This window comes from Tachypleus tridentatus, chromosome 13, assembly GCF_004210375.1.
Source record: "Tachypleus tridentatus isolate NWPU-2018 chromosome 13, ASM421037v1, whole genome shotgun sequence".
Taxonomy (NCBI): domain Eukaryota; kingdom Metazoa; phylum Arthropoda; class Merostomata; order Xiphosura; family Limulidae; genus Tachypleus; species Tachypleus tridentatus.
Window position 1 is genome coordinate 92,382,250 of NC_134837.1, and position 10,273 is coordinate 92,392,522.

General features: G+C 30.7%; 1 protein-coding gene across 7 annotated transcripts in view; it reads right to left on the reverse strand.

The window, feature by feature from the left end:
- Positions 1-8,742, reverse strand: part of LOC143238623 (proton-coupled amino acid transporter 2-like) — a 56,131-nt gene extending 47,389 nt beyond the window's left edge. For 2 of the 7 annotated variants that reach the window (XR_013020673.1, XM_076479001.1), the window contains exons 1-2: positions 8,041-8,297; positions 1,287-1,413 (exon numbers count right to left, since the gene is read on the reverse strand). The gene's annotated coding sequence lies outside the window, so the exon portion shown is untranslated. Of the gene's footprint in view, positions 1-1,286; positions 1,414-7,746; positions 8,317-8,559 lie in introns of those variants that run through there. The other 5 variants (XM_076479004.1, XM_076479005.1, XM_076479002.1 and 2 more) reach the window with 5 other exon arrangements.
- Positions 8,743-10,273: the final 1,531 nt, after the last annotated feature.

Below are 10,273 nucleotides of genomic sequence, written 5' to 3' on the forward strand. Positions count from 1 at the left end.
CAATAATGAAGGGAAGTGCTTTACCATCTGAGCTACCTGAACTTTTGTGATAAAGTAACTATGATATAAAATATATATATAATTATATGTATTCTCTTGATGCATATGACAGTTATGGTTTATGTAATTTGTGATCATATGATGATGTAATATATTTCAGTAAACTTAATGTATTTATAGAATTGATACAAGAGTTTCTATAGGATAATAGTTGTCTAATAGGAGCTTTTGTCATTACTTAGTAATTGTTACATGAGCATAAAAACAAAATTTTAGTGATAAGTTACAAGGTTTAGTAACTGAATTTAGCACATATTCTTAAAACTCTGCTCTCTCTTTTGGTGTAAGCAACTTGAGTGGCCAGTTCCTTTACATTTAATATAGTCAATTCAACTAACAATGACAGGTGATATTTTTGCTAAGGCTGTAATTATTCAACTATTAAATCATTTCAACATAGAGAAAAGTATAAATTAAACCCATTTCTTGCCTATATATATATATATATATATATATATATACACACACACACACACACACACACACACAGAGTTAAAAGTTTGTTATTGTACATACATTCAATAATATTTTACTAATATTTCAAATAAATTCATTTGTTGTACTCTTTTGTTATAGGTGTACAGTATTGCTGTTTGTATATGATATAGAAGTTTTAATAAATTTTAATGCATTTTTATCAAAATATTAGTTACTGTTGTTCTGTTTATTAGTATGAAACTTTCATTTGTTCCACGAATAGTATACATTTCCAAAATCACACCTTAATTGTTCTGGTTAAAAACACTTCAACATTAAATTTAAAAGTATTAAACCTCATTTAACAAAAAAATGACTTCAAATACAGTTCAATACATTTAACACATTAAAACTCTTCATTAATTGAATATCATGAAGTTATCACATTGCACAACAACACACAATTGTGCCAAATAATTGGAGTTTTCTTACTGGGAATAAGAACATAAAAAAATCACAGTTTACATGACCCAATTTCAGAAAATAATTTTTGTATGTAACATTTTTTGTATACTTCAAAAGTAGTTGTACCAGTAAGATTGTTATTCATGAAAGTTTTATTTTTAAATTTGCTTAATGTAAACTGTGATTTTCCTTTAAATATATATAGTTGTCCTTCTGTGAATTATAAAGTAGTTTATATGCAGAACAAACATTAGACTTTTCGACGGTAACACCTCAGGATATAATTTGCCCAAATAAGTTTGTAACAGTTTTGTAACTGGTGTCACAAATTTCTTGTTTCTTACCACAATATGAAAAATCTTCTAATACACCTGTTGTAAAGCATTTATATCTTCGAGTCAGCTAATCCACTGAACACCAATATTTTGTACCTATTTTCAGAAAGCTTCTCTTAGTAGGTATTCCCATTTCCTGTAATGAAGGAAATAAATGTTGCTCAATGCTTGCAAGCTATAATAGCATGTACTGTGTTAGAAATTAAATGAAAACTAGTTTATAGTAGCTGCTTAAGGCAAGTTAATATGAACTGAAAGCTGCATCCAAAAAATTTGAACAACAATAAAATATACTTTTTATTCTTGTTTATTTCATAAAAGTTGTCTAACCAAAGTATATGTTACATATTTAAACAATTGCATAAGTTTATAAAAAAATTAAAGAGCATTCTATTAGGATCTTTAGTGTATATGATACATTCTATTAGGATCTTTAGTGTATATGATACAGTCTAAGTGTTCATTACATTAAACTTTACAACACAAGCACATTTTCACCAGCTGGGTTTAGTGCTGTCATTTGTAATTGGCTGGATCTAATTAGGTTCAAATTAACAAGCTAAATGGGATCTTAATGACAATGATTTCAGTCGAAAGGTTTCACTTGCCAAAACATCTTTTAACTTTAATATTCATTTGTTACCTTGTCAAAAGACTTTAATAAATAAAAATTAAAATCAGTTACTCGCCCATAAACACTGCTGAAAGTTTAACACCGTGTATATGGATTCAGTAATATTTTGCTAATATTTAAATGCCTTCTATTCCACTAGTATTTCATTATACTTGTAAGGTATAATTGTGTGTAAATAAATTTGTTATTACAGTTGCATTCAATAGTATGTTGCAAGACATAAGCAGCGAATGATGGAAAAGTACAATATTCTACAATCCTTTGCAAAAAACATCTAGTAGTGGAAGCAATATAGACTTTCAAGCTGAAAAGACATTCACATTTACAAGTGAACATAGATTGCTATACTTTATTTTGTAATTGAAAGGAAAGAATTGTCTTAGTCAAAAGAATTCCTATATACACATCTGTAGTATACTTGGGAATAGGACTTTTTAAATAATTTCAAAAATTTAGGCCTTAATAACAAGAATTTTCTACCTCATTAAAGGAGTGTGAAAGTTATCAAACATTCATCAGTTGTTTGAATATGAGAAACATTATCAACATAATTTAGTTTACATGATACTTGTCTGACATTTTGATAAATAACCATAACAAGAAAACAAATCTATTCTAGAACTCAAATAATACTTAGTAACTCATATCTACAGTAAGTTACGACAAACTACATATGCTCAAGTAAATAAAACATTGATAAGAATGTTTTGAAGAATTATGGTATAAAACTTTCACAGTTATAATAAAGATCAACATATGTCTGTTTACTCTTGCACATTTATCCTTAGTTAACAATAACAAGTGACAAACCTTGCATAATAAATTATGAAGCAACATTTCCAACAACACAGGTTCTAAATATCTACAGTAGTCATAAGTATTTATTATTGGCTCAAAATCTGGTGTACATGTAACTTTCATACACAGTATATACACACAAAATTATTAAGCAGAATCTTACAAAATCTGTGCAAATTTAGCTAACATTTTAAATAAGATCAAAGTGAAATTACATAATTTGTTTTAAAACTTGGCAGGATAACAAGCATAAGACTATTTCATACACAGGATCTTTAAAATAATGATAACATCTAAATACAATATTTGATAATCATTATATTTAGCAAGATATATTTAGAATCTTTCAAAACTAGTAAAATCTAATGAGATCTAACTAGAATATTTCATAGTCACCATAAGATCTGGTAATATCTATTCAGCATCTTTTAAAATGATAGTAAGATGTGATAAGTACCACTCACACTATTTAAAGATCCAAAACCCTTAAGATCTTGATGAGAATACTGTTAATAATTTCTACCTGGTATATAAGGTATACATAAGCATGCATATGAAGGACCAAATTGAATATGGCTAATCATAATTGACTGATATACAGTTACTGATCACCTTGCATTAACTACTTTCAGCAACCTAAAACAATAAAACCATGCATGAACAAGATGATAGCTGTATGTAACACAAGACTTTTAGACTCATTAATGACTTTCATAATGTTCCTTGAAAAAAAACAACTGAAAATGTATATTTTACTAATAAAATAATTTAACTCTGAAAGAGGGAAATTAAGTTACACGTAACAGCATAAAATACCACACTTAAATTAATTTATAATCTGAACTTTCAAAAGTAGCAGTGTTTAAATCACAAATGCACACTTATTAAGAGCAATGGAATTCCACTACTTTTATATCTATATACACTATGCTTCAACATTTACTGATATCTCTAGTTCTGTTGACAAAAAGATCTAATACCTATATAAGGAAATATAAAAAGGGTTTATACATACAGTGTTATCCAAAATAACCAATTTCATTGACAAGATATTTGTCAGTCACTTTTTACAGTCATACCACACACACACATCTTAACTAAAGCTTATTGGACAACCTGAACTGCCAGTGTCAGTAAAGATCCTGTACAAAAGATGGTACAAAACAGTGTAAATAGACTACTAATAGCACTGCATCACAGTCATCATGATCACTTATTGATGTGTGCTTTCCATTTGAAGAACAGCCAGTATATGAATACAATGTATAGAAACTAGTGTGGAATGCAACTTTCACCAAACTCTATCAATAGTTAAATGAATAAGGCCTCTTGACTGTCAAAAGATCCCTGCCCTGCTGCTCAACTTCTACACTAACAAACAACCCTTTTTCTTTGCCTCAGGTGAATTTTACTTCTTAGTTGGCTGATTACATTCTCAAGCAGATACTGGTTAAAGGTTGTTGAACTTATGTATGAAAATAGTTGCCCAACATAATAGTTGTGTGAAATGGATAATCAACAGCATGAATTTTCTGATACAAAAGGACTATATAAAAATTTCTTGTCATACCAACTTCTTGCCTTACTATTCTTATAAACAATTCAGAAACTTGTTTTAAAAACTTATTTCCATGCACATTATACAGGAAGAGCATGCTTCAGATATTATGTATAAATCCAAAACCATTGTACTAGGGGATAATTTCATTTGAAAAAGTCCAATGCATTGAAAATATCCACAAAATTATGGTATTTTCTATCAAAATACAATTGCAACATGCCCTAAAGGTGTTAAATATAGACACCAGTATGACAAAGAAAACAGGTAAAAGGATTTTAAAAAATTATGAAATTGACACATTTATAACTTATGATATTTAAATATGAAAATAACTTCATATTTTTGTATTAAAACATACTGCTTAACAAACACATTCATTCACCAAATGGTTTAGCTTTTCATACTTTTTTAATTTTTTCACAGTACCTTGTCTAAGTTCAACATCAAATAGCTGTGTGTACAAGCAAAAATGTGGTACATATAAATAATGATTAAGTCTAAAATGCTCTATAGTAATTCCAACTATGTTAAAATTGGATTTTATTCCTAAAAGAAAAAGGCTGCTGTAGTTGTTATACAATAAAACTGTTAAACAGAGATTTTAATAATGGCAGTTACTAGATGGCAGCACACATAATCAGTTACAAAAGGTATATGGAGGGGCAACACCTACAATCTATTACATATAACATTTTTAGACAACACGGGTTCTACTGGTCCATCTCAGTTGTTCCACACTAAACTAACTTAAAAAACAACAATTTAAAGCCAGTCCTTATCATACATACGCTTATAAAGCTTTTTCTTAAAATAATTTAAATTTTCTGCCTCTACAACATCTGAAGGTAACCCATTCCAAAGATCAACCACCCTGTTAGAAAAATAAAACTGTCTTAGCTGAAGATGACTACTATACATCACCACCATAAATTTCCTTCACAATCTTAAACACCTCAATCCCTTTTTATTCTTCTTTTTCAAGAGAAAACAATGGGAGAGATTTTAGCCTCTTCTGATATGACAACCTCTATATCCCAGACACAGTTCTAGTAAACCTTCCTAAACCCTTTCCAACAATTTGATATCTTTCTTAAGATATGGAGCCCAAGACTGAACACAATACTCTGAATGTGGCTTAACCAGTGACCACTATAATGAAATTATTACCACTTTAGACTAGCATTCAGTACTTCTGTAGATACAATCTAAAATCCTATTTACTTTACCAATAGCAACAGCACACTACTTGCATGGCTTGAAAGAGACTGATCAACTATTGCACCAAGATCCCTTTCCTTCGTGAGCCCCAAGGTACCACATTTTTGACATTAATCTACTTTAATTGAACTCCATTTGTAGCAACTCTCTGCTTTCTACTATCAAGCCACTCTTCTATCCAATTTGCTAACTTATCCCCTACACCTATGTAGACAATATTTTTACAAGTCTTTTAAGTGACACCTTGTCAAATGCTTTCTGAAAATCTAGATACACCAAATATACACTTTTACCCTTATATATATGAGCTGTAAACTTCTAAAAGAGTGTCAAAAGATTTGTAAGGCAAGATTTTCCCTTGGTGAAACCATTTTGACTATCTGACAAAATTCTAAACTTTACTAAATGACTTTGTAATGAATCTTTTATTAAATTTTCCAAAACGTTTCCCACAACTGACATAAAACTAATAGGCCTATAATTACTGGTAGAACTTTTATTACTTCCCTTGAAGATAGGAGTGACATTAACTAATTTCCAATTTGTTGGTACTGTCCACTATTCAAAGACTTACAAAAAATTGTGGCAAGTGGCTCACATATCCAATCTTTAACCTCCTTCGAAACTCTTAGTTAAACATGATCACCCAAAAGTCTTATTGTTATTTTTAAACTTTACAGATTTGTTTTAATCAACTCAGAATTAATGAAGTCATCTTGTTTGATCTCACTTCCATTTATCAACTGTTTAATGTGTGGAATACTGTTTAAATCTTCATTTGTAAAAAAACAACAAACAAACAAACAAAGAAAAAAGCAACATTCAATAACCTAGCAATCTTATAATTACCAAACACTACTCTTCCTGTATCATCCCTCAAGGGTTCCTACCCTCATTCTGTTTATCCTTAATTTACTTAAAGAAAATTCTTACTGTTAATTTTTACATTTTCAGCCAACTTTTCCTATACATCCCTTTTGATGTTCTAACTTCCTGTTTCACCAACTTTCTTGATTTTCAATAATCTTCCAAATCTTCTTTCATACCAATCAATCTAAATTCCATAAATTTATAATTATTTTCTTTAATTTTAATTATCTCTTAAACTCTTTGTGAGTCACCTTGATATCAGCAAGCCTCTAAACCAGTGGTTCTCAACCTTTTTTATGCTCCACACCCCTAAAAAATTTTAATATGTTCTCGCACCCCTCACAGTAATTATTTTTTTAAGAATAAAGGTAAAGGTGGCCAAAACAAATGTTATCTTGCACCCCCTGGAATGCTATCTAGCACCCCTGGTTGGGAACCACTGCTCTAAACAAAGGTTAAGATAAAGCAATACACTTCACTTAGTATAATGCATTTGTAGCTTACAGATACCAACAAGCTGGACCAGTATAATCTTCATACATGTTAAGTGATTAAATTTTACTTGGTTTTGAAAAGTCAAATAGTGTTTATCACCATGTTTTTTTTCATATTTTCTTATAAAATTACCAAAATGAAATACAATCCCTACAAGTGCATATACATGTAGATAACTAAATGTGGTTTTGCTTCATTGATATCTTGCCATCAGACTAGATGAAATTTACACAGAAAAATAAAGTTGTTCTTCAATGTTTGGCTCTGAAATATTTACGTAATTAATGAACTGAAACTACCAAAAGCACAGTGTGGTCAAACTACAATTACTCATATGGAAACTTTCTACATGTGTTTCTACATATAACTTGTTAAACAATATCATGATTATTAGAAATAAAAAAAAACAGCAATTTTTATATACAATTTTCAAACTGACTTAATGCCTTCTTACAAGTGTACATTTAATCAGCAGAGCGTGAAAAAAAAAGTCTAAGGGAAAATGTGATAAGCATTTGAATGAGAAGGATTGGCTTTTGAGTTTAGTTCAATGATGGGATGGCCTAGATGAACAACAAGGTTAATGTTTTCTATTAATTTTATGTATAAAAAAAACACTTAGTTTAAACGAAGCATATTGTTCAGTTTATTCTCCACATGCACAAAATAGCTGCTGCCAAAATTTAATTACTCTGAATCATTATATTTTTTTTTATAATTTCATCATAAAAACAAAGTTCAGTTAACTGTAACTTGTAAGCTATGTTTGCCGCCAGTACAGTGCATTATTTCACAATATTGTGACAAAATTAATGTTCATACAAAACAATCCAAAAAATATTAAATCTTATCTGAATAAATTAACAAACAACCAATTGTAAGCATTATAATACCTGTAAACTTGCAGAAGAAAGCATATAACTAAAACCAACAACATAATTAGAACAACGCGTTTTCGTGTATATCTCAAGCTCAACTCCAACATCCAAACTCGAGAATTACAATAAATGTGCTCATTTTCACTTGTTACATTTTTGTTAACAGTTGAAAGTTAGTCTTATGAGGGTACATATACACCACTCTTAATATTACTGTCCTACTGCTAAATCTAAGAATTTCACAGTATTTCTATCCACAGCAATTAACTAAGTTATACTAATAGTAATACGCTAACTTTTGTAACTAACCATAAACAGTTTTGTCACAACATTTGGGTGACGTACACGCCATGCTTCACCAGCAATTTTTCGTCAGAATAATAATAATAAACAAAGCCTTCAGAAGCTGTTCTATTCTGTAGTTACCTACAAAAATTCCATTCTTCAACCTAAATCTGAACTTTTACGTATGCTTTTACCTCCTTTTCCTTTCTTTCTTTTTTAAAAATAAAGGAAGAAAACGTGATTCAACTTATAAGAGCTTAGGTCACGCCTTCACAACTACCCCACCCAAATAAGATGAACTAACTACACGCTTACTACATGTTTATTTTTCCTATTACACGTAAAAAAGATACTAATTTTTCGGGAACTTTATTTGAATGTGATATTTTTTTGCAGTATTCAATTATTCTGTTTAATTGATTTCCAAGAAGTAGATAGTTTGTGTATTTTAATTTTGCGCATAGCTACACAAAGGCTGTCTTCACTAGCCTCCTTGATTTAGCAGTAATTGACTAGATGGAAAACATCTAATCGACTACTCACCTCCAACTATTGGGCCACTTTTTAACCAACGAATAGTGAGATTAATTGAACAATATAACTTCCCACGGCCGAAAGGATGATCATATTTGTTGATGGGGGTTTAAGCACGTGATCCTAGTTTTGCGAATCGAGCGCCATAACCACCTGGCCAAACGCACAATAGTATTCCAGCTACAGTATGTTCATAATTTCACGTTTCTCTCAATTGAAAGTTCCTCAGGCCGACAGAGACATAACAGACCCAGTAGGGGTCGGAACACTATTCTTGTAAACTATTTGTAAGAAGAACAAAAATTATGATGTGAATTATTTTGTATCAAGCTGGCGAAGCATGATTATAATTAATTATACACATCACTAGACAGCAGTATTAAGCCTATTACATATATTTTACTACTGTATTTATCTAGTCTCTTAAGGATTTTCAATTTTTACGCGTTATAAAACTGTCTAAATTTAACAATACTCACAGTTATTAGAGCATCAGAATCCAGTCTAACGAAAAGTAGATATAATCGAAATGTCGCTATTAATTAAAATGAAACATTAATAACTTTGTATTATATGCATAGGAAACATTGTACACAAGTAACAAAGACGTTCTCCACAATCCCTGCAATAAAGCACGTTTCTACAGTTAATTAATTTCTCAATACGACTGCAAAGCATGAATTTAAATATATTCCTAACTTAACCTTCCAATGGTTCGTTTGGCCCGGTATGGCCAAGCGTGTTAAGGCGTGCGACTTGTAAGCTGCTGGTCGCGGGTTCGCTCCCCTGTCGCGCCAAACATGCTCACCCTTTCAGCCGTGGGGGCGTTATAATGTGACGGTTAATCCCACTATTCGTTGGTAAAAACGTAGCCCAAGAGTTGGCGGTGGGTGCTGATGACTAGCTGCCTTCCCTCTAGTTTTACACTGCTAAATTAGGGACGGCTAGCACAGATAGCCCTCGAGTAGCTTTGTGCGTAATACAAGAAACAAAATTCAGTGGCTCAATTCCCCTCGGTGGTCTCAGCAGATAGCTAGATGTGGCTTTGCTATAAGAAAACAAACCAACCAAAAACACAACACGCAGTTAACACTTAATGAACAACTTAACATTCACTAGATCAAACCTCTTAACGCTTTTGTGGGCATCATTATACACATTTTTAAGAAACAAAGACACAAATAACATTGAATTATTTCACCTTTTAAAAAAAAAAATAATAAATTTAACTTATTGGTAATGTTTCCTGCCAAAGATCTTCATTTGACAATTCTGAATTGTTAAATGATACATGGTTCAGTTGTAGAGAAATCTTAACAGGAATAAAATCTGAAGAAATTCTAAATAAGACTGAGAAACTTAATATCATAGTGAATAGTACCAACTTTCCTAGGGTTTTTTTATAACCTACATCACTTAATCATCCAACAAAGAATAATAACATAGAAATAATATCCAGGTATTCCAACATCCGATATTACTAAAAATATATATTTATGTAAATCTAAAGAATTTTCCAGCAACAACTTCCTTGGGAATGTTCAGGAATGCAAAAAGAGGAATAATTCTCGATAATACTATCAGGGTCAATAATAATGTCACCTCACATGCGCTGAACGCATCTAAATTCGGAAAGGTTTAGAATTTTTGGAGAACAATATTTGTTTTACCATTGTAAACTAAAAAATGAAAATAAACATTTTGTGCTAATGCTAACTTCCAA